The sequence below is a fragment of the Capra hircus genome, chromosome 22 (assembly GCF_001704415.2).
Source record: "Capra hircus breed San Clemente chromosome 22, ASM170441v1, whole genome shotgun sequence".
Taxonomy (NCBI): Eukaryota; Metazoa; Chordata; class Mammalia; order Artiodactyla; family Bovidae; genus Capra; species Capra hircus.
The window spans coordinates 12,892,232-12,917,955 of record NC_030829.1 but is presented as its reverse complement, the minus strand read 5'-3'; the positions used below and the strand labels follow the sequence as shown (position 1 = coordinate 12,917,955).

The following is a 25,724-nucleotide window of genomic DNA, read 5'->3' as shown; positions in this document are numbered from 1 at the left end:
TGTGAGGTGGTACCTTGAAAATATTATTAGTGAGAGTGCTTCTTCCATTAAGGCCAGGAATTATAAATAGTTGTGCTTGTTATTTAAATAAAATATTTAAACTTACAATAACACTGTGAGTTTAACATACATGCTTTTCAGCTTTTCACTATTTTTTCAGATATTTTAATATGCCAGAAAAATTATCATTAAAATACACAAGAATATTACATAAGGGGAGAATTATTTCCTTTTGTCTCAGTCTCCAGTCAGAGGCACTCACTATTAATAGACCCTGTCTTTAGTCAAAATTTTTGCATTTTGACAGCAAATATTTTATAACCACTATAAATGGTATATAACCTTTAAAACCTGTGAATGACTATATGGTACACCTGTAACTTCTATCATATTATATATCAACTATACTTCAGTGTAAACACTTATATTTTATTCTTTATGAACTTTTGCATTAATTTTGCTTTTTAAACATACTGTCATTTAAATATTTACCTTAATTACTTGGCTTTGATCACGCCCTTAAATTTTGCACCTAAGGTGAAGCCTTGCTTGCCACACCCTAACTCGGCCCTGAGAGGGCAGCCCCATGTTGGCACTTTGACAGTAGGTTCTGTGGTGGCAGATGAGTGCCAGGAGGGGACACAGCTGTCCCCACATACAGATGACCCCAGGAGGAGAGGGTGGTGCCTGGAGAGTACAGTGGTGGTACCCAGGGGAGTGTGGTGATGAATACAGCACCCAGAATACACTAAGGATGAGGAACCGCTGGGCAGAAAGTGGAAAAACATCCATGGATGTCACGGGCTAGTTGTTGAGACTTGTGCCCTTAAGAGATTCCCATGAATCCATAAGTATAGGGTGGGGGGAGGAGTTTTGGAGGAGGCTGGGGTCCTGCATTAGTAATTAGGGATAAAAACCAGTGAAGCTCCATCACCCAAGAAAGTAAGTGTTAGTTACTCAGTCGTGTCCAACTCTTTGGAACCCCATGGGATGTAGCCTGCCAGGCTCCTCTGTCCATGGAATTCTCCAGGCAAGTATACTGGAGTCATTCCCTTCTCCAGGGGATCTTCCTGACCCAGAGATCCAACCCGGGTCTCTTATATTGCAGGTGGATTCTGTACCACCTGAACCAGGGAAGCCCAGGAAGGTCTAAATAAGAAGACGCTTCTGAGACGGTCTGGAGGCAGATGTGTCAGGGCAGGCTCAGTTGCTCCAGGACTTTCCAGCTGTCGTTCATAGGTCTTGGGCACAGCGGCTCTTCTTTGCAGCCACTCTGGCCTCCCAACTGTCTGTCCCTACCTGTCCCTCAGGAAGCTCTCCTCAGACTCGACGCCTCTGGCACTGACCTGGCCCTGCACTCTTCCATCTCTCCGGCATCTCCGTGGCTCTCGGCTCCACCCTTACGCTTGATTCATTCCTCTCTGGTTCAGCGAGTTGGAATGATACTCAACCAGGCAGTTATCAAGCCTGGGAGATGGGGAACGAAATGGTTTCTTTTAGCGTTGGCTGTTTGGAGGCAGGAATAAATGTCATTGGAATGCGGCTTTTCTTTTCCTTTCTTAATTGTAAAGCTGATTGGGACTTAAATATCTTTCACTTGTCAGAATCAACCTGAAGTAAGAGAATTTAACTGCGTTTATTTGAGGAGCCACTGTTTTGGCTCTAGCTACAGAAATCTCCACTGTGAACCATGAGGGCCGAGAAGGGAGATTTCACATCCGTCCCGTGCTGCTTTGCGTGAACTAGGAACCAAGACAGCAGAGAAAAGGCAGTCAGCACACGTGGATTCCTGCCCCAGTCACATCACTCTATGTGTGGTCTGGGAGACACGTTTATCTTTCTGCATCTCACCTCCTGCACCCTCAGAATACAAATGATCACAGCTTCCTTCAGCCAAACTTTCAGGGACGCACAGTTGCACTGGGTCTCGCTTCACCTCCCACATCCCGACACACGGAAGTATGCCAGCTTTGCTCTGATAACATCTTCAAATTTGTATTTAAAAAAAGTGTGTAATTTCCTTTTTGGCTTATTGTTAACATAAATGTTGCTGTTACTCAAACTGATGAATAAGCCAAAAAAAGAAATGGCATTTCTTTTGGGCTTCCTAGGTGATGCTAGTGGTAAATAATCTGCCGGTCAATGCAGGAGATGCAAGAGACTTGGGTTCGATTCCTGGGTCGGGAAGATCCCTTGGAGGAGGGCGTGGCAGCCCACTCCAGTATTCTTGCCTGGAGAATCCCCATGGGCAGAGGAGCTTGGCGGGCTACAGTCCATGGGGTCACAAAGAGCAGGACACGACTGAGTGACTTACCACATATGTAACATTATGTCATATAGTGAGGTGTCTTTAAGTTCACAGGTGGTTGTTGGGACAAGAAGATGATCTATCTGCTTACTGTTTGTATTAACCAGTTCTGGACTTAGCTATAATGAACATGCAACGTACTACTATGAAAATGAAGAGACAAGGACTTTGTTAAATTAAGTGGCTGGTTAAAGATAATGCAAAACGTCACTGTGTGTTTACAGTAGATTGTAGTTGCTGGGGCTGCCTTGCACGTGCCAGGCTCCATCACTTGTTGAGAGCCTACCACACACCTGGCATGGGGCCAGGTCTTTTTAGTCCTCAAAAGTAAGTGATGAGACAAGTATTCTTTTGTGAAAACGAGGGCTAGATAGCTGGTCAACAGTGAAGCCAATATGCTCTCTTGTTTTTTGCTTGTTAATTTTCCTGAAGTAAAAGATTTAATAGATGTCTCACAGAGTTTAAAATGTATCTCCTGCTCACCCATGCTCACCATCCGTCCAGTTCAGAGGCAGACAATGCTATCAGTTTCTTGTCACCTACGCACACACAAGACAGTACTCCCTAAAATACTCACCTCTGCTTTTTCTCTGTACAAATGGTAGTATAGTACCCATTTGCACTGTTCCAGAGGAACACATCTGGTGATCATCCCATATCATAAACATAAAGCCTCCTTATTCCTGTTTTGGGGTGTACTATATTTTATTTGGGCTTCCCTGATAGCTCAGTTGGGAAAGAAACCGCCTGCAATACAGGAGACCCTGGTTCGATTCCTGGGTTAGGAAGATCCGCTGGAGAAGGGATAGGTTACCCACTCCAGTATTCTTGGGCTGCCCTTGTGGCTCAGGTGGTAAAGAACCCACCTGCAATGTGGGAGACCTGGGTTCGATCCCTGGGCTGGGAAGATCCCCTGGAGAAGGGAACGGCTACCCACTCCAGTATTCTGGCCTGGAGAATCCATGGGCTGCGTATCCATGGGGTCACTTTCGCTTTCACTCTATTTTATTTGGGGCTTTCCAGGTGGCGCTAGTGGTAAAGAAACCTGCTTGCCAGTGCAGGAGACCTGGGTTGGATCCCTGGGTCAGGAGACCCCCTGGAGGAGGGCATGGCAATACCTCCAGTATTCTTGCCTGGAGAATCCCCATGGACAGAGAAGCCTGCCGGGCTACTGTCCATAGGGTCGCACAGAGCTGGACACGACTGAAGCAACTTAGCAGGCATATTTTACCTGTGCCTAATTGATTGGCATTTAAAACATTTCCTAATTTGCTTTCACATCATTGTGGCAGAGAATGGCCTTCATACACAGACACACACACACAGACACACATGAAGGGAGCAGAACATTTGTTAGGAAAAAACTGGGGAATCTTCCTCCTAATGGGTCTAGGCAGGATTTTGAAGGATGTGCTACCCGCTTACCGTGAAGCAGTAGGCAGACTATTGGGCAAATCATCATACCAGCTCCCATCTGTGTGTGTGAGTGCATGCTCCAGAATATTCATGAGGACGCAGGGCACTCTGCTTACAGCACACCATTCTTGATAAAGCACTTACTTAGCAAAGGATCTACAGATAAACCAAGGGTGCTGAGGAAGGGAAGAAACTGGTTCTGTTTTGCCCACTGCCAAATAACTGCAGCCTCTGGAAGTGTGTCTTCCTTCCAGACAAATGCAGGTGCACAAAATTCTGTTTACACTCTCCTGGAATGAACTGCATCAGAAATGGGTTCTCTCCACATATGTGGGGCGCATAAATGCAAACTTTGAAAAGGCACAAGCCTCACCCACTCTTTTTCGTGCAAAAATCAATGGCCACCTCTTACAAAAATGGAAACACATTTATATTCAGCAAATCAAAGAAGTTAATGTACTTCAAGTTAATTCAAATGTAAATCTAAAAAAAAAAGGCTGCTGTTGTCCTTTGACTTGAAAAGTAAGTTGAAATCATACAGTGGTTTCCCACGGGGCCAGATGCAAGCCAGTTGTTGAGACTGGTCAGTTGAGGGGTGAAAGTGCGAGGAGCTCCGACTTGAAGGGAGCACCATCATGAGCTCAGATCAGAGTTGGCAGGGCTGCTGGGAGAGATGAGAGCAGATAGGAACCACAGGGTTCTCTCACAATTGTGACTGAGTTCCTCCAGTCACATTTCCCTTCTCCTCGAGTTGTCAAGCTCCTCTTGGACAAGGTCCGCATCACCCGCACTGTTGATGCTGTTGATAGCATCCCTAATCCCCTTTCCGGTGTCCCAGTGTGAGCAGAAGGGACCTCCACGTGGGTTCTGTGGTGTGCCCAGGCCTCTGCAAATTTCTCTCGACAGGGACACTCAGGAGGCTCCGGGCGCCACGCTGCAAGATGTATTCTTCAGGAGTGGAAATTATGCGCAGTTGCTACCAATCCCCATCTCCAGGGTGGGAGCCTGGCCAAAGATCTTGCATGTGTAGGTGTGGGGAGGGGGATATTTTATTTTAGCATCATCCACCATGGTGGACTTCAGAGCTCCTCCGTCTGCAAAGAGCCAAAAATATCTCTCCAGAGATGCTGTGAATACATTTCCTAAATTGCCTTTTGAGGGGGCTTTCAACAAAATGCTCCTCAAAACTGAAACCACTGACCAGGATTCAACTAAGCACCCCAGAATGCACCAGATTTTTGAGTTCCTTGAGAGCATCATAGTACAGAGCCAGCCTGTGGAGCCAGCCTGCCTGGTTTAACTCCTGACTCCTCCACTTCCTAGCAAGTGCTGGCTAAGTTCCCTGACCTCTCTTTCCCTGGTTTCTACATCTGTAAAATGGGTGTAATATATCTGCCTTATGGAGTTATAAGGAGAACCGAGTGCTCAGCACAGTAATTCAGTACAGAATAAGCTCTCTGGAGACGTCCCTGGCAGTCCAGGGCTTGGGACTTCGCCTTCCAGTGCAGAGGGTGCAGGTTTGATCCCTGGTTGGGGGCTTGGATGCCACATGTCTCGTGGCCACAAAAGTAAGGATGTGGAAGAGAGACAATACTGTAACAAATTCAATAAACACTTTAAAAAATGGCCCACATTACAAAAAGTCTTTAAAAAAATGATACAAATAAACGAATATAACAGAAAGAGACTCACAGACTTAGAGAAGGAACTTATGCTTGCCTGCGCACACTGGTGTATTTAAAATGGATAACCAACAATGACCTACTGCATAGCACGTGGGACTCTGCTCAATGTTTTGTGGCACCTGGATGTGAGGGGAGTTTGGGGGAGAATGAACACATGTGTATGTATGGCTGAGTCCCTTCACTGTCCTCCTGAAACTATGACATTGTTAATTGGCTATACAACAATACAAAAAAAAGTTTTAAAAAATCTTTAAAGAAAGAATAAGCTCTCAATAATGCTTCCCTGGTGGTTCAGATGGTAAAGCATCTGCCTACCATGCGGGAGACCCAGATTTGATCCCTGGGTTGGGAAGGTCCTCTGGAGAAGGCAGTGGCACCCCACTCCAGTACTCTTGCCTGGAAAATCCCACGGAGGGAGGAGCGTGGTAGGCTGTAGTGCATGGGGTCACAAAGAATCGGACACGACTGAGCGACTTCACTTTCACTTTCAATGCTAGCTCTTATACAGAAAAATAATTTCCCTTTTCCACAGGCTTATTTTGGTGGTGCTTGTGGGATCTGTTTGCAGAGGCAGTGACTCAAGGCCCAGCCTCTGGAGAAGCTGGGAGCCTCCATGGCAACAGATGAGCCTGTTCTCCGGGTTCTGGCAGGGCCACTGACTCCAAGTCACAGTCATGCGGAAAACAGGGAGTCAGGACGATGGCTGGAGTGCCTTGCTCTACCCAAACAGTGCACAGGGGGCCTTGCCAAACCACACAGATGCCGCCTCCCAGAGCGCCCGGGTTTTTCTCACAGTTGTCGCTTTGCCTGGCAAAGAGAGCTTTTACCTTTCAAAGATATTGATGGCTTCTGCCCTGTTCTCTCCGCCCCACTGCTCTGAGGCGGGGGCTCTGGGAGAATCTGCTGGGCTGCACCCCACTTCCCAGGCTGCCTACACCCAGCAGCTCACCTCAGGCTGGTCCAGACAGCCCTCTATTCAGTTCTTGCCATGAAATTACACCGAAATTCTGGGCTGGGCTGGCCACCCCTGTGGCCAGAGGTCACGCAGACTCGGTACACTCTTTGGTTCTGCTGGGCACTTATTTGAGGATTTTGTTGGAGGGAAGCGGAACTTACAGAGTCAGAGGCACTTACAGAGACCTTCCCACTGGTTTGTCACGCTATCTTTGTCATGAGCTCAACGTGACTCCATCCTCACATTGCCTGCTCGCTAAGATGCTGCAGTTGTGTGGGACTGTGTGACCTCATGGACTGTCACCCGCCAGGCTCCTCTGTCCATGGGATTCTCCAGGCAAAAATACTGGCGAGGGTTAGCATGCCCTCCTCCAGGGGATCTTCCCAGCCCAGGCGTCAAACCCTCGTCTCTTACATCTCCTGCATTGAGAGGTGAGTTCTTTACCACTAGCAGAGTCCCCCTCATTCCTGGGCGGATTCAGGCCTAAGAGGCACATCTTAAGTCAGAAGAGAGACATGGGAAAGACACCAGCCTTGAGGTCCAGAGAGCCCTGTTCCCCTCTGTCACGCAGTGGCCGTGTGACCAGGCTCAGATCATGTCCCTTCTCTGACATTAGTTTTCTTACCTGAGGTGCTCCATGGGAACATGAGCCCAAACTTCAAGTTGGGACATGCATTTAGGGTTTGACTGCCACGTGGGGTGTATCCAAAGGATACATGGATACAACATGTGGAAGCCAACCTTTGAAGGGTCAGTGATCACAGATGTTGTCCAAGGGTCGGAGTCTGTGTGTGTGTGTTGGGGGACTGGGGAAGGCAGAGAGGGGTGGGGTGCTGTGTTGTACAGCTCCTATGTGTGAGAGAGAAGGGGGAAAGTGTGCATGTCAGAGGCCCAGGGAGAGACACGGTGGATGTCACTTCTGTGTGTGAGACAAGGAAGGTGGGGAGAGAAGAGGGCAGGGAAAGAGGAGGAGGGCCTGTGAAGAATTCAAGAGCTTACTGCAAGTGCATATGAGGGAAAGGGAATGGGGAGAGACAGAGAACAAGGAAGAGAGGAGATGTGTGTGTTGGGGAGGGGGGGCAACTTGATCAGTGGCTGGACTGTACACACAGCTCCTGCCTACACAGTTCTTGAAAACCTCCCCAGCTCCCCAGAGAAACTCTATCGGGGTCTTTGGGGAATTCTCTTCTCCAGCTGGCTCCAGAGCAAGGCTGGATTCTCTCAGTCTGAGGGCAGAGGATCAGGGGGTCCCCCAGGGTCCCGCTCCTCTCATCAGGGCCTGATTTCTGGATCTGGGTACCTGAAAGTCTGGCTCTGTGCTGGGGAAAACAATCCCCACTGGGTGCTGGGGTGCCTCAGAGCAGCACAGCCTGTGTAGGCAGCAGCTAGAAGCTGGCTCACCCTCTCTGCACAGAGAATGAGGATGCCAGGCTCTGTTTACAGCTCCAGGCCTGGCGACGTCATCCCAGAAGGGATGTGAGGAAGGAGGAGTCAGGCTGTATCCCTGTGAGGACTACTCCAGTTTGGAGGAGGTGCGAGGTCAGTTTGGGAAATCATGAAAAGAGCCCGTAGTGGAAATCTCCCTTTCAGAGTCTGGCATCCATTCATCCTGTTCCTGATAAAACAGTACCCCAAATATTTGGGGAGCTGCCTCTCCCCACTCCTTTTCATGGAGTTGACCTTGGCCCCAGGAGTGGGTCTGGCTTGAATCAGGTGTCTTCCCCTGCCTCAGCCACAGTGATTAGATCGGGGAGGGACAGGTGAACACACCTCAGGCCAGTGCGAGCCATGCCTAGGACTTTGTTCAACACTTGCAAGATGGGTGATTTCTAAGGATGTGTGACTGAGAGACGAGAGGGTTAGAGTTCCGGCTGTCACCTTGCGATTGTGACAAATGCGAATCTGCAGCCCACCAGCAGAAAGCGACGGAAAGGAAAGAGACAGTCCCGAAGGCACAGTTTAGACTCTGGATCCAGCAGCGCCTGAAGCCACATTACCCTTGAACATCTCTGATTACATAGCAGATGCATTCCCTTTTCTTGAAGCCGAGTTGGGTTGGGTTGTGACCCATGGCTGACACAGAAGCCCCCTACTGAGAATCCACAATGTACTGGGCAGGTACAGTGACCGGTGCTGGGGGAGGAAGTGACGCAGCACGAGGCTCCTGTCCCTAGGGGCACTCAGTCACTTGGGAAAGCAGACGTCTGGACAAGCCAGCACCCCAGTGACACATATCCACGTGCCTCCAAGGAGAGGCGCTGACAGCCTTAATACAGAGCCGAGATGGGAAGGCCAGTGGGGGACAGAGGAGCCGGGACATGGGGTTGTCACTGGGTAACAAACACCAGCTTTAGAGATGGAAGGACTGAGACCTGAGTTCCAACACCACCTCTCCAAGTCTCCATTTATTCACCTGCAAAAGGGGGAGTCTTATCTCCTAGATTCATTGTAAGAATTAAAACATTTAATCAGCCACACAAGATGCATTTGTTGAGCACCTATTATGTGCCAGAAACTGTGGACAATATGGTGTGCCAAACAGAGAGGGAGCTTATATTTCAGTGGGGAAAGCATCCAAACAAGAGCCTACAGATTTCCCTGGCGGTCCAGTAGTGAAGAACCCACCTGCCAATGCAGAGAACATGAGTTCGATCCCTAGTCCAGGAAGATCTCACGTGCAGCAGAGCAACGAAGCCTGGCAGCCACCAACTGCTGAGCCTGTGAGCCTAGAGCCCTGCCCCGCAACAAGAGAAGCCACCGCAATGAGAGGCCCACGCGCCGCAATGAAGAGTAGCCCCCGCTTACTACAGCTCGAGACAAAAGTGTTCAGGCAGCAGTGAAGACCCAGCATAGTCAAAACAAACAAACAATAGAGCCTAGAACGTGTGAGCAGGACAGGGAAGGGCATGGATGGGACAGGAATATCAACAAACACAAACGCTTCTTGACGACCATCTGTGGACTGTGAGGGGAGGTCTGGAAGCAGAATAGGAGGGCAGCATTCCAGGTGGAGCGAGACCCCCATTACGAAGAGAGAGGGAGGGAAGGAGGTGGGAGGTGGGAGGGCAGGTGGCACCAACCCTGTGGGCCTCTGTGGGATGCTTGGTTTTGTCTTTATCTTAAGAGCAAAAGAAAACATGGATGGGTTGCTTCTGGATAATTAGGAGTTCAAAGCAAATTACTGCACTGGTTTTGCATTCACCTGCAATGCCGTTGGGCTTCCCAGGTGGCGCTAGTGGTAAAGAACCCTCCTGCCAATGCAGGAGATGTAAGAGGCGTGGGTTCGATCCCTGGGTCAAGAAGGGATGGGAGAGAGCACAGCAACCCTCTCCAGTATTCTTGCCTGGAGAATCCCATGGACAGAGGAGCCTGGCGGGCTGCAGTCCATAGGGCACAGCTGAAGTGACTGAGCTCACACGCACGCAATGCTGTTATGGCCAAGCTGAGAAGACAGATTAGGAGAGAAGCAACCTGTGCTAAGCTCAGGGCATCTTGCCTGCATTAAAGCAGTGTTGTGACGGCAAGGGAGGGAGCAACAGCAGTGTTATCCCCAGCCTGGGCAGGAGCTGCCAGTGAGGAACCACAGACTTCCTTCCACTGTCCCCTGGGAGGGCCAGAGGGCCCAGGCTCAGGACTCCATTCCATGGTGGGGAGTCATCACTAACTACAAAGCCGATGCATCAAGGGGCCCGGACCTCCTGGGACACGAAGCCCGTTAAGCAGACTAAGCTTCCTGCCGGCGCATCCTTAGATGCCCAGACTTGCCTCTGGGAGCTGGAGGTGGTGTCCTCTGCTCCCAGGTAAGCAGAGTGGGACAGTGGAAAGATGCTGGGCTTCAAACTAAAATAAACTGGGTTCCCAATCCAGGCTCAGTGCCTTGTCAACCACATGACTTTGAGCAGGTCTCTCCTACCCTGTGTAGACTTCTTTAAAAAAGAATCTTTATTTTCATTATTTACTTGGCTATGCCAAGTGTCAGCTGCAGCACCTGGGACCTTCTGTCTTCATTTTGGCATGAGAGATCTTTAGTTGCAGCATATACACTCTTAGTTAGCATGTAAGATCTATTTCCCTGACCAGGGATTGAACCTGAGACCCCTGTGTTGGGAGCGTGGAGTCTTAGCCACCAGGGAAGTCCCTCCTACCCTGGAAACTGAGGCTAAGGCTTGCCTTGGAGGCTTTCTGGGGATCTGTGAATTTAAGGCAGACAACATGCCTCCTGCTCAGGAAGTGGGCCATGACTTTCACTTCTCTTCTCCAGTCCTTCTTGGGGTTCTGGGTGACCAGCCTGAGCCACACGTGACAAGACAGATCCAGGACTGCCCCAGGCGCTGCTGGAAGCATCCCAGGGTAGAACGTCTGAGCTGCCGTAAGGACTTACCTATGTAAATAAAACTCCCCTGGGAGAGGGATCGGGAGCTACGCCCACCCCAGATGGCACGTGGTGAACTCCTTTCACAGTCTTTTCTGGCAGCTGGCTGTGATCAAGGGGGAGACAAAGGAGAGCCCAGGAGGGGTGCAAAGCCTCTAGGTGGGGAGGACACTTTTGGAGGCTTTGGGAGTGCTGAACATGGCTGGGCAGCAAAGGCCCCATTCAGCGTCTCTGAATCAACAGTTAGTGGCCATGAGCATTTGCAGCAACATGAAGGGACCTAGAGGTGATCATCTAAGAGGGGTGAGTCAGACGGAGAAAGACAAGCATCATATGATATCACTCGCATGTGGAATCTAAGGAACGATACTATGAACTTATTTGTAAAACAGAAACAGAAAACAACTTTCTGGTTACCAAAGTGGAGGTAGGGGAGAGATGATTTAGGATTTGGAGATTAAAAGATAACACCATGCATGCTTGCTCAGCCGCGTCCGACCCTTTGTGACCCCATGGACTGTAGCCCGCCAGGCTCCTCTGTCCATGGGATTCTCCAGGCAACAATACTGGAGTGGGCTGCCATTTCCTGTTCCAAGGGGTCTCCCTGACCCCGGGACTGAACCCACGTCTCCTGTATCTTCTGCACTGGCAAGTCCACTGTGCCACCTAGGAAGCCCGGAAACGTTGTGTGTGTGTGTGTGTGTGTGTGTGTGTGTGTGTGTGTGTGTGATTGTTTACTTTGAATACACACACACATACCTGTGTATGTGGGCTTCCCTGGTGGCTCAGTGATAAAGAATCTGCCTGCCAACGCAGGAGACACTGTTCGATCCCTGGGTCAGGAAGATCCCCTGGAGAAGGAAATGGCTACCCACTCCAGTTTTCTTGCCTGGACAATCCTATGGACGGAGGAGCCTAGTGAGCTACAGTCCATTGGGTCGCAAAAAAGTTGAACATGACTGAGTGACTAGGCAAGAACAAATACATGTGTGTATATATATATATAGGAGCTTCCCTGGTGGCTCATGTGGTAAAAAGATACACGTTACTATCTATAAAATAGATAAACAACAAGGACCTACTGTTTAGCACAGGGGACTTTATTCAGCATCTTGTAATAATGTATAATGGAAGAGAATCTGACAATGCATACGTATATGTATAACCGAATCACTTTGTGGTACACCTGAAACTAACACAATATTGTAAATCGGTTATCAGGGGTTCAATAACAATACGTAAATAAATCAATAAAGACAACAACTGCAACAGCAGAAGCATTAGCGGTAGTTTCGAAACTTCAAGAAAAGGAGACCTGGCGCCCCTGGCCCCTCTGTGCGGTTATCTGTGGCCGCGCCACGGCCTGAGAACAGCAGAGACTAGCAGGCGGGGGAGGCAGCGTGAACAGGGCACAAGAGACACGGCAAGAACAGAGTCCACGTCAAGGCCTACAGAGTCTCAGATGAGCCACTGATAGCTTTGCAAATGCATTTGACTGTGTCTCTGTGCAACGCCATCTCTTTCCAGGCAAATTCAATCCTTGGCCTGTTACCAGGGTGAGACTGGAAGGTACAGCGTTCCCTGGGCAATGTCAGCATGCAATCTTCCTTCTGGGAGCTTCTGGGAAGAGGAGAAACAATCAAGCAGAGCCTTCATCTTGTCTGAACTCCCTCTCCTCTATTCAGCCCTCGGTGCCACTCAGAATCCTGCAGTCTAATTTGTAGATCAAGCGTGTTATTGGATGTGAGAATTAGAAGTGACAACCGAAATGCCCCGTGCCATGATGCTAATACTCATTAAACCATCCCTGTCTATTATTTCAGAGAAAATACATGCTCACTAAGAACATACTTAGCGACTGTCTGTGAAAATACACTCCTAGTGACTTAAATCAAACATGGGGAGGCCTGGGTTGTCCTTGAATTGTCACATGGCTATGAAAACCACAGTTGCAGAGAAATACTATATTCTTTCCCTCTAAAATGGGTTGGGGGGGCTTCCGTGGTGGTCCAGTGATTAAGAATCTGCTTTCCAACACAGGAGACATGAGTTCGATCCCTGGTGGGGGAACTAAGATCCCACATGCTGCAGGGTAACTAAGCCTGTACATTGTAAGCAGAGAAGCCCATGTACCACAGTGAGAACCACATACACACAACTAGAGAAAACCCACGTGCTCGATGAAGACCCAGCACAGTCAAAATCAAAGAAGTGCTTGCACTGGAAGGAAAGGTTTTACCACAGTGAAGCATCTGGACTGGGAAGCCTGAACTCCGGGGTGTCACCTTAGTAGACAGACCCTCCTCTAACCTGGCCTCTCTGTTGGTGGCTGTCCCCTTCATTGGCCCAGTTGGGGAGAGCCCCTGGAGACCTGGCTGGAGGGCCTCACCAAGACCTGGATGAAGGCTCCAGAGCTGCAAAGGGGAGGTGAACACAGAGGGGACCTTCCACTGGATCAGCTCCAGTGAAGGTCCACCCGACTCCGCAGGGCAGGTGCCACGCGCACTAGCTTACCTGGGAGCCCACTGGCTTACCTGAGCTTCACACCTGGGAAGCCATGACTGAAAGGAAAAAGAGGAGCCCTCTTTAGTGCTTCCAGAAGGCTTGTCTCTTCTCCACCTGAGTGTCTGAGCATTGACATGGCACCTATGTAAACCTCCAGAGACCCGCCATGCTAGAATACAACTCAACACTGCACGTCCTCCACAGACATCAGACAGAAGCCTGCATAAGGGAGGTGGCACGCTGCCACAAAGCAGTGGATGGTGTAGGTGCCACATAGATGTCACCCTGTGGCCTTTCATTTCTGAAATGGCTCTGGGCAGAGAAGTGTGTACGCTGGCAGGTTTGGTAGATGATGAGTTAAAAATGAATGAAGCTGGTCAGCTGAGTTAGATTTTCATCTCCTAAACTTGAAAGCCTACACTGTAATACTTATAGATGGCTTGCTCTTGGAGACTAGAAACCCCCCTTCAGCAGATATGGTGACAGGACAAGTCTGGCTGGTCTGTAAGAAGAATGGGCTCGCTCCACCACCTTCAGCCTCATGCCCACCCCCTCCAGGTATGGACTTGTCATATGCAAAGGCAGATTCGTCTTTTCCCCAACCATCTTGGGGAGTCATACTGCTGTCTGAGTCTACGCTCAAGATGCTGTCTGAGTCCAGGCTCAAGATGCTGCCTGAATCACCGTCCTTCACTACACTAGCAAATTTCAGCACTGAGCATCTGGCCAGCTCCTCACTGGCCCATCCCTGGGCACTCTGAGGAAGTGTTGCAGAGGTCCTGAATCCCTGTCAACCTCTCAGGAGGGGCCCAGAAAAGGTCAGGGATTTTGCACAAGGTTTCAAAGCTTGCCAAGCAAGAAAACAGTCTGATTAGAAATAAAGCTGAGTATATTGATTTTTCTTGATGAAGTTTTGAATGCAACAACATTCAGGGCACGTTTTTCAGCATCCAGTAACACCATACGAGGTAGTTATTAATAAAGCTGAGAGAGAGAGAGAGAGAGAGAGAGAGAGAGAGGAGAGAGATTGTCCCAAGGTCAAAAATAAAAGCGTGGAGAGAGCACTTTAATATTATCATCAGAGGTGCATACGGTGTCGGAAGTGACTTTCCTTGACCTTGTCCCATGGAAACAGATTCACAGGCTCTCACACACTCCTTGGACTGAAGATCCTGAATGTAATTTTAGAGAGGAAAATAGAAATTGAGAGAAAGTGGTTTTTAGCAAAGCAAGTGCAAGTCTGCATAAATGCTGCCAAGGCCTCTATAATACAATAAGCCCAGAAACATCCAACAAAGAGAGAAGCATTTCCTTTGGAACTAAGGTATAAAAGCTTTATGATTACATACATTCCTGAGACTCTCATAAAAATTCTGTCTCACAACTCCTTTTAGTTTATTTGTCTTTAGCTCTTGTTAGAGTTGACTTTTTTTTTTTTTTTTAAGCCACAAACAAGTCTAATAACCACATCTAGTATTTTGGCATACTCCTAGTATATCAAACGGCTTCCCTGGTGGTTCAGATGGTAAAGAATTGGCCTGCAATGCAGAGGACCTGGGTTTGATCCCTGGGTCAGGAAGATCCCCTGGAGAAGGGAATGGTTACCCACTCTAGTATTCTTGCCAGAGAATCTCCAGGACAGAGGAGCCTAGCGGGCTGCAGTCCATGAGGTTGCAAAGAGTCGGACACAACTGAGCAACTAAGCACGCATGTACTAGGATAACGAGGGCCAAAATTTTCCTGCTATGTGAATACACCCAGTCTCAGGCCCAGGAGCATCTCTGAGTCTTAAGAACCTGCACAGAAAGCTACTAAGCTCAAAGATGGCTTTCACTGAGCTTCCAAAGAAAAAGGACGATGTCGTAACAACTTCTGTAAACATTAGTTTCTTCAGCTATGAAATTGGAATACGGGCTCCACATACCTCATGGGTGGCTGAGAGGTTAAAACAACATAATGCAAGCAAAAAATGCTTCTTAAATTTAATAAGCCTGGCTGCATCCTTCTTGATGACCTAGACTCTAGTTTGGGTTCAGGCATCGAGATGCTCTCAGCCACAGGATGAGCCACAGGATGCCCTCTGGTCCCCTGGCTCACACCTCAGGGCCACGCACTGCCTCTGGGTGCTCTCTCAGCCCCAGTCCCAACTCTGTACGGTTATGGTTGGGACCTTCCTGTCTTCTGTGTTAGACTCTGAGCTCCTACAGGGCAGGGGCCTCTTCCTGTTGTTCTTGGAGACAGCCTTCTACACTCCAGCCAGTGCTATGCTGGGCAGGCTTGTTCTAGCTGGGGGCAGCTGCCTGTGGGCACCTCTCCCTCACTCAGCATTCAGCGATAATCTGTTGGTAGCTCAACAACACATATGGTGGGGATATTTACACTATGGAAATTGACAAGTGCTACAAATCAAGCTCTCTTTCTTTTTATCCCTGGAGAGCCACCCGTCAAAAACTTACCAGGATACTACTGACCCCTAGCCAGTGCTCTCACCTCATCCTTTTAACCTGACACATTCATGCTGGACAAACACTCTCCACAACAGAACCAAAATCTAGTGTGTCATGACACCCTCCCTTTAAAAAAAAAAGAGTATTTATTTATTTGGCTGCATCAGGTCTTAGTTGCAGCATGTGGGATCTAGTTCCCTGACCAGGGATTGAACCTGGGCCCCCTACATTGGAGACACGGATTCTTAGTCACTGGAGCACCAGGGAAGTCCCTACACCCTCCCTTCTTGAAACCTATGTACTCAGTTCTATGATCTACTTGCCTGGCCTGTTCCCCAGTGATGGCAGCAGTAACCACTGTAATCAGAGCTAACATCTACTGGGACTTACTCTGGGCTGGCTGCTGGCAGATGCCTCTCAGTGAGTCCTGTCCACGGGGCTGTGAGGCTGGCGCTATGTTACACTCATCTGACCCAGGAGGAAAGCGAGGCTTTGGAGCCTTGTCCATGGGCAGGTGGGGCCAGCATCAGATCCCAAGCCAACTTGGCCACGGCCCCCGCCCCGATCACAGCCACGCTGGGTCACTCACCCTGCTACCTTCCTGTGGCCCTTCTCCCCACAGTCACGTCTCTGTGCGTGTCCAGCCCTAGTCACTGTGGTTCTATTTTCACCCACGTGGCAATGATATGAAGAGATCTTGTTGATTAAGCTCTGAGGCCCCTTATGATTTCCCTAATAGCCCCCAGTTTTATCCCTGGCTGGGAGAATGGGGCTGGCTCCCTGGTCCCCACTGTAGGGGGGCCTCTGAATGTCAACCAGCCTCAGAGCCCACCCTGCTACATTCTTCCTTTTGGATTGAGGCTCCCAGGGGCCACAGCTGTCCACATCGCTTCTCTGAACCTGGCCTTGGGAACATTCACTGGGGGTCCACTGCAGGGGGCATAGGGCTGCCTTGTCTATTACTCCCAGCGCTTCCCTACACCAGAAAAAGCTTGATTTGATGAATAGCAGACCAGGGAACGGAGAGCTAAGAAGGGGCCAAGCCAGAGTTTTAGTCAGGCGTGCATGATGGCATTTACAAACATATATTTTATTTATTTACTTGGCTGTGTCGGGTCTTAGTTGTGGCACATGAGCCTCCCTGGTGGCATGTGATATCTTTAGTTGTGTTGTGACATGCAGACTCTTCGTTGTGGCATGTAGGGTTGAGTTCCCTGACCAGGGATCGAACCTAGGCCCCTGCATTGGGAGCGAGGAGTCTTAGCCACTGGGAAGACCAACAGGGAAGCCCTAGGGCTGGCATTCTTTCCGTAACACCAGAGATCCTGAGCGTAAGGCAGGGGACAGGCTTCTGGGTGGCCAGGGGATTCAATTCCCACTGCCATCGCCCAGCCCCTGGCCCACAGAGCAGCGGGCCCTGCCCTGACAACCCTCTAGGTGGGCCCTGCAGCTTCTTCTCCTGTCCCAGGGCCTGCTGAGTGGGACCATACTGTGGGTTGAGCTATATCCCCTCCGGGGCTGGGGAGGGCCTGCCCAGGGCATGAAATCCCCCCGGCCACGTAGTTCTCATCCCTTGAAAGGTGGCCTCCACTCAGTGAAAAGCAAGTGGTTAACTCTGCGTAAAAGTGGTTGCTAAGTTAAGGGCAGTTCAGGTGACTGTGTGTGTGCGCTAAGATGTCCAACTGTTTGCAGCCCCATGGACTATAGCTCTCCAGGCTCCTCTGTCCCTGGGACTCTCCAGGCAAGAATACTGGAGTGGGTTGCTGTGACCTCAGGGGATCTTCCCGACCCAAGGATAATGGAACCTGTATCTCTTAAGCCTCATACATTGGCAGGCAACCTCTTTACCACTAGCACCACCTGGGAAGCCCAGTTCAGGTAACTGGGGAAACACATTCATCCCTCCTGAGTCATGGTGGACACCCTGGTTTGATTGGACCTTTTTAATTTTTATTTAAAAAATGTCTGACCTCCATGGTTTCCGTTGAGAAATCTGTTGTCACCTGAATCGATCTTCCCTTATAAAAAATATATTATGTCTGGCTGCTTTCAAGATCTTAAATTTTTTTCTTTAGTTTAGGAAAGTTTGATTTTTATGTGTCCTGGTGTGGATCTGAATGTATTTGGGTTTCCAAGTCGTGTGTTTATTTTTCGGGGCTTCAAGGACATCGTCTGGCAATATCCTCAGAGAACGACCTTTTCTCCTAAAATCAGCCAGTGAATTTATTTGGTTTTTATTTCCCTTGAGTACTACCCACAAGCCTTATCCAGCAGCTTCTAATTTTCTCCACTCATGCTTACAAAAATCCTCTCCTGCAATAAAGAGTGTAGCTGGAATACTTTTATGAGTGTGGTGAGAAGTGATGGCCTCGTCACAGGAGGCGCCGTTCTCTGGCACACCCGCCGGGGCTCAGCATGGCTTCTCCGCTGAACCACCAGAGCCGGAGCCATTAGAGCTAGGGGCTGTGGGCCACAGATGGTTATAGGGAAAGAAATTTAAAGTTTCCTAACCATGGGACAGGCACCATGGTGGGCACAAATCTTCTTCTCTCTAATCCTTTAGCAACCTGCCCAGTGTCATAAATTCCCATTTTTCAGATGAGGAAAATGATGCTCAAAGATGCTAATAGCACCTGGCTGATAGCCACACAGCTGTTAAGTGCCAGAGCCAGAGTAAATGTGCCAATAAATTTTAAAAATTATTTTAGGCAGCATGGCTTACCTGTAGTAAAGTACACTGATCTTAAGTGTCAGACAGAATGTTTACATGTGTGTACACGCATAAGACCACTTAGTCAACATACAGAGCATTGTATTAATAATCACTCCGATGGCTCCCATTCAGTAACCCCTCCTGCCCTCATCACCATCATAGGTCAGTCTGACCATTTCAGAACTCTCCATGAATGGAATCATCCAGTGCGTGCCACCTGTATCAGTCTTCCTTGGCTCAACATCACATGGTGTTCACCCATGGTGCTGCAGGTATCAATAGGCTCCTCTTTTTCATTGCTGTGTAGTATTTTATTATATGACTAGATCACAATTTTTATATTCATTCTCTGCTGATAGACTTTGGGGTGGTTTCTAGTTTGGAGGCATTACAAAGAAAGCTGCTGTATCTTTGTGCACGTGTTTTCTGGACATACTCTCCCAAAGCCAACGGAGACACGCCTTGCCCCAGTTCCATCATGTGGCAGGAAGTTGCCGTTTTGTTCTATTTTGTTCTTTCGCTTTCGCTACAGAAATTACGCTTCCCTTATTTTAAGCCATAGGTGATTCAGGAAGGAAGAATCTTACTGACTTCTCTGAGCGAATTTGTAAAGTTCTCTCCAAGCAGTTTTTACTTCTGTTCGGTAGGTAGAATAGGGAAAAGGAGCCCAAAATGGCGGTGGCTAAAAGACAAGGAAGGGAAAAGCCCGCGAAAAGAGAACAGAGGAAGGTCAAAGGAAAGTCCGAGGACCTGAGCGGGGACTTCAGGTAGAACAGCACTCCTGACTAAGCCCAATTTGCACAGGGCAGGCCCCGGAGAAGAAAAAAACATATAAAAAGAGGAGGAGCCAAAGGGCTCGCTCTCTCTGCCCTCCCCCCATAAAATAGAGCTGTAACACTGATTTGTCTACGAGCTATAACACGGTCCGTTCAAGACCTGAGAGCTATAACACGGTCTGTTCAAGACCCGAGAGCTGTGACACACCGAGGGCTTTAATGTCCGTCACTCCAAATGAGACGAGACAAAGAACCGAGGAGCATCCACTCGCCTGACAATTCCTTCCCTCTGAAACCTTGGAAGTGAGGTGAGAGGGGATCAGTTTTACCTCTTCAGGAGACACATACACCCTCATACCTCCGCACACTTTTTATCATTTCACACTCTGTTGCTTTACACATTCAGATTCCCAGCATCAACCACCAACTACCCTACTTGACCAAAATAATGCCCTTCCTGCCTCAGCCATACCCGTTCTGCTGTCCCCAAAGACATACTGTTTCACAACCCTTCAGTGCTTTACCCTTCCTCTCTGCCAAATTCCATCCTTCTTTCAAATCCCTGCTTAAATGAAGCCTTCCTTTTTTCTTTCTGGCAAGCTAACAGAATTGTAAATTGATGGGGACATAAATTCTAAATAAATAAACCTACTATACACACACTGTATTTATATGAGAATATACAAGAAATTTTGTTTTGTGCTGAAGGCAATTTTTAAACATACAGGACACAATTTAATACACAGGGCATTTTTAAAAGGTGAGAAACAAATTACTTCCATTTGATAATGACCTAATGACCGTGACATAGACTACCTACTGAATGGTATAGTCTTTTCCCAAAAGTTAAGACATAAAAGCTAAATTGATTAGAAGCAATGCAAAACTGTTAGCGCTTTAAGATTGTAACTAAAAGGCACAGCTGACAAAGATTTCTTAAAGGTATTCAGTTTATTTAGAATTCGTTACAACTTCCTCAGTGTACAAGGCCATTCATTCCTAGATATCTCTTGAAGAATCTCAGTTTAGAGGTTAAGCAAATCACCTGAAGGACACAGAGTGCCAGAAAATGCAGATGTCTTTATGGGGTTTAATTCTGATGAGGCTTTGGAAGCTACTTACTTGGGGAATTGGGGGATGCTGCCCCCAGAACAATATTAGGGAAAAAAAAAAGAAATCCTCTTTTCTTAATTGTCTCACATCCTACTTCTAGGGGTGTAAACTATAAGCCTCTCCAGTTCTTTCCTTACCAGTGAATTCCTAAATACTCCCCTGACAGGGCTGCCTTTGAATTACAGAGACCATAACATTCTCTGATGCTTTTACAGTGATTCCGAGAGCAATTCACACCTCAGGCAGGATTCCTAAGAATCCTTCTGACAGTACAGCTTATACATTCCAGGGCGAAGCAGCCCATTTATATGGTAAATGCGTTGGCCCTCCCATCAGGCGATGCTGAATTAGTTTGCCTTCCTTAGGCCACTTGTTCCTGCTCTCAAATGAGAACTCAAGAAATTTAGCAGCAGTCGCTTTTGGTCTTGATTTTAAGAGCTGTTTGTAGTCTTCAGAAATGAATACAGCATCATCTGCTATATTGGTTCCTGCTAAACTTAACTGTCTTCATACTGAATACTGCTTTGTCCAAGTTTTAGGGCTTAATTTTCCAGGATCTTTCGAAGAGCTTACATTTTGTCAGGTTTCTATAAAGTGAAACAGATGTTCTTCACTGTCTGTCCCTCTCTTATGCTGCACTATCAGACCCTTCTTTTCATTTCTTAAACTGATTTTCTGTGGACTGTTCTGAGGGAGCTTCCAATGTTTAACCACTAGGCTTATCCTGGGCTTTCCAGGTAGCTCAGTGCTAAAGAATCCATCTGCCAATGCAGGAGATGCGGGAGTAGGTGGGGAAGATAGATCCCTGGGTAGGGAAGATCCCCGCTCCAGTATTCTTGTCTGAAAAAATCCTATGAACAGGATGGGTCCATGGGGTTGTAAAGTCAGACACGACTGAAGGAGCATGCAGGCTCTTCCAGGGCTTGCGTATGTACTGTATGCATATCTGTGCTTTAAAAATAAAAAGAGCAAGATTCCTTCTTCCCTCATGGTTGGGGGGACGTAGTCCTGTCAAGAATGCATACCCTGGAGTCAAAGATTTGGTTCTGGATCCTGCTCCCACCCCTACTGGAACAGTAAGATGCCTTGGTAAGCTCAGCATCTACAACTTTAACAGGAGGTGCTATTCACCTCGCAGGACCATACAGGGGAGAGTGCTGGCATCTAATTAACGTTCTTTTCTGGAAATCCACTCTCTACTGCCTGCAGCCTAGATTCAGCCTTACCTTGCCCAAGCTTTCCGGTCTGCCCACTGCTCACCCTTTCCTTTGCCCAGCCTGCCTTTGCTTCCTTGTCCTCCCCTGCCAAACTCCTACCCCATGAAAACCCAGCTCAGGCAACCCTTCCTTTGGGATACCCGTCCTGCTGTTGCTCTAACCACAGTCCCCCCACCGAGGACCTCATGGCCTCCAGCAGAGCACTGTCCACTCACGGCTGCTCATGTAGTACTGAGATCTGTGTGACTCTTTAACCTTGGCCATTAACACAGGCCTGGGCGCTTGCTGATGGAAAGAACCAGTGCCTCTGCTTGCTTATCAGAGAAATTTCAGAAAGATAAAAATTTCTGGCTAAGATTCAGTACTTTCATTACCCTATCATGGCCCGGGTTCATTCCCTGGTCAAGAAACGAGATCCTGCAAGCTGCAGTCAAAAACAAACAAACAAAAAAATGCCAAAAGATCAAAATTTCAGGCTGGCCTCTTCCCCATAATAACTGTCTTGCAACTTACCCAAGGAGGCTTCAGGAAGAAAAGAAAAAAGGGACGTTACAAACAAAAGGCATACCAAGAACTTGTACCAAAAAGTTGTACGACAAACATCGAAAGTGGACAGGTGAACAAACAGTGCTCCAGAAAATCAGTGACGGATGGTAAAGAGCTGATTGCTTCAGCACAGGCCTCCTGTGTGGGCTGAACCCAGTAAGCGTTTATGGAAGAAATAAATGCAAAATACTCCATGTGTCTGTGTACATTTCCAGGAAGAAGGAGACGCTGTCTTACATAACCAGGTAAAGTGATCAATTTCAGGACGTTTAAAATGAACTCAATACTATTCTACCATCATCCAAATGGTGTCAACTGTCCCAGTGTCCTCCACAGCCACATTCCTCATCTCAAAAGTTGATCAAGGGTTAGGCATGCCACTTGGTTTTCATTTCTTGTTAGTCTTTAAACATTTCCTCAGTTTCTTTTTTCTTTCATGACATCAACATTTTGAAGACTTCAGGCCAGTTATTTTGCATAATACTGCTCCGTGTGCCTTTTGCGTTTCTCTATATGAGATTTATTCTGAAATCTGGAAGGGTAGACTTGTCTCTCACAGTACATGAATGGAACTTAATCACCAACACTCCTCAATTTTTTTTTTTCCCTTTAATTTTTTCAATCTAGTCAAGAGCTGTGTCAATTGTAAAACTTTTCCACTGAACAGCCCTGGCTAAGATGGGATTTTCCAAGTACACAGTCACTTTCTTTGACTTGCTGCAACATAGCGTGTAATGACATTGCAAGAGCTCCTTATTCAAAATGAACTACATAACATTGGCACACAGTGCTGCCAACACAGATGATTATTCCATTGCACTCAGGTTCCTATGTCGCAAATACTCCACAAAGTGTACCTACAGGATAAATGCTCTCCATTCAAAAAAGGGAAATACTTCTTTCACTAAGAAACCGCCGCATATATAATTTTTAATATAAGAATTTACCCATGCTAATACACATGATTTTAAATGTCTCCTCATTTTCTATCAAGTAGAATGTGTCCTAATTTACTTCTTCTGTTCTGTTGTTGGACATGTAGATTATTAGTAATCCAGGATGTCTCATTTTTCACTGAAAAATGTTTTGTATTAAAAATATTCCATTGCCTCTTTAGGTAAAGGTTTTAGAAATTACAGGGTAAAAGGACTTGAACATGCTAATGGCTATTGATATATGTTGGTAAAAGGTTATGCCCATTTTGACTTCACCAGCGATGGATGAGAGTGCCTTTTTCAATCTACCCTTGTCAACACTGAGGAGAATGCAGAAAAACAAACATTAATTTAATAAGAAAAAAAGCTACTTGAAGTGTAAATGTCTATTCCCTTGCTTTCTAGTGAGGTTCAACATTTCTCCATATAATTGTTAACCTGCGAATGTCCTCATCTCATAGTGGTAATTTTTTAATATCTTATCTCCTGTAGGGATATTGCAAACCCACTGGGATATCTCTAAAACATACTGTGGAGTTTATACTAAAAGGGTAGCATGCTAATTTATGAATCATGTGGATTGTGTGAACATCAAACATTAAGTGATCAGATAGAAGTAAAGGGCATTTGACAGAAGGGGAAAAGAAATGAAGGCTTAAACTGTCTCAGAAAAACCAAAGCCAATGCCACACGGGTAATAAGGACATATGTTTTGATTTCAGTTCCAACGGTAATTTTTCTCTCTCATTCCCTGAAAACAATCTCCCCAGTTGGTCTGCATTAAAGATAATAGCACAAAACAACAAAAATCAGAGGGAGCATTTTTTATAATGAAGCAAAGAACTAAGAGGCCAACTTGTTTCCAAGGAAAGTAGGAAAGAGATTCCTGAATCAATTCGACATCAAATGATAACGGCAGTCCTGTGCTTCTAGGCCCTGCAGAGGATCTTAAATGCAACCAATATATGTCCTTATTTATAATGTTTGACTGCATCTCTGCAGTAAATAGTCAAGAAGGGAAATTTATACATAATTAGAAAATGACAAAGAGAATGATTCCATAGTATCCTCTTGTTAGGTAGTTAGAATACGGAAAAGACAGACAACACTCCTGGCTAACCCAGTTTACATAGGGCAGGCCCGGGGGTGGGGGGTGGGGGACATATAAAAAGAGGAGTCAGAGGGCTCTCTCCCCCTCTCCCTGTCCCCCCCACCCCCACCCCGCATGCTGGGGCGCTCCTCTCTTCGCGTCTTTGGGTCGACATGCCCTCACGCCTCGAGGATGAGGATGGATTTTCCTGTTTTTATCTAAATAAAATAGAGCTGTAACATGGAGCTGCAACACTGATTTGTCTAAGAGCTATAACACGGGTCTGTTCGAGACCTGAGAGCTATGACACGCTGAGGGCTTTAATGTCCGTCACTCCAAATCTTTGTTGTGATGAGACAGAACAGAGGAGCATACACTCGCCTGACACTATTAGCTATATAACTTCTAAAATAAGTAATCCATCATTCGTTGTTATTAATCTCCCAAAGCGAAACATTTTAAACTAACCTACATTTTAATTTGAGTCACACCTGTAGAACCACACCATGGACAGGCCCGGGGTGCTTGATACAGCCATTTGCTTCTCATGCTGCTGCTGCTGCTGCTGCTAAGTCACTTCAGTCGTGTCCGACTCTATGTGACCCCAGAGACGGCAGCCCACCAGGCTCCCCCGTCCCTGGGATTCTCCAGACAAGGACGCTGGAGTGGGTCGCTTCTCATGCAGTCGGTTAATAGCACCACACAAAGGTCTACTCTCCACTCCTCGTGCCTTAATTTTCTGAGCGCAGGACTTTTTACTATTATAATTATTCATGGTTCCGTAGTATCTCAAAAACCATATGCCTATGGTAGCTACTGGATAGACAGCTGGAAATTAAACCAGTGCACCCCAAATGGGCTTAATTTACACAGGAAAGAAAAAGTATGTCAAGGGCAATGGGGAGTAAACTATGGGTCTAAAAAGTGGTCATCGCCACAGCTTCACAGAGCTGCTATCCACTGTTTTATTGGGATTTCACACAATATAAATACAGGTGTTCATCACGTAATTTGACTTATACAGTGTTTTAAAATCCAATTGCTCGATTATGAATATGCTGAAAGAATATCCCAGTAATACCCTAAGTAAATCATTTCTACACCAAGACGTGAATTTCAGATTGCACGAGAGGCAGAGAAGCTGATGGTCAAAGCGGATGGAGCACAAAGTGACCCCAGACACCATCTCCTGGCAAGATGCTGGCTTTTGCCAGGCATTTAAAGTCTAAACAGTCCATTGTAAACTAACTGCTTTTGTTTCAAGAAACTGGGCAGGTTTTAAAAACTGTCATTTACCTGAAAATTTTCACATTTGATTCAAGTCAGACTATTCAAGTGTTTCCCGTGATGAATTTGGCAGTGCATCCTGTATCAGGCTGAGGGGTTATACAGCTTGTTACTACTACTGTTACTGTTAAGTCACTTCAATTGTGTCCGACTCTGTGCAACCCCATAGATGGCAGCCCACCAGGCTCCCCCGTCCCTGGGATTCTCCAGGCAAGAACACTGGAGTGGGTTGTCATTTCCTTCTCCAATGCATGAAAGTGAAAAGTGAAAGTGAAGTCGCTCAGTTGTGTCCGACTCTTAGTGACCCCATGGACTGCAGCCCACCAGGCTCCTCCATCCATGGGATTTTCCAGGCAAGA

The 25,724-nt window shown here is 47.3% G+C and overlaps 1 protein-coding gene across 2 annotated transcripts in view; it reads right to left on the bottom strand.

The window, feature by feature from the left end:
* MYRIP (myosin VIIA and Rab interacting protein) overlaps window positions 1–25,724 on the bottom strand; it is a 221,091-nt gene that overhangs the window by 90,944 nt on the left and 104,423 nt on the right. The gene's annotated exons all lie outside the window — the stretch shown is intronic.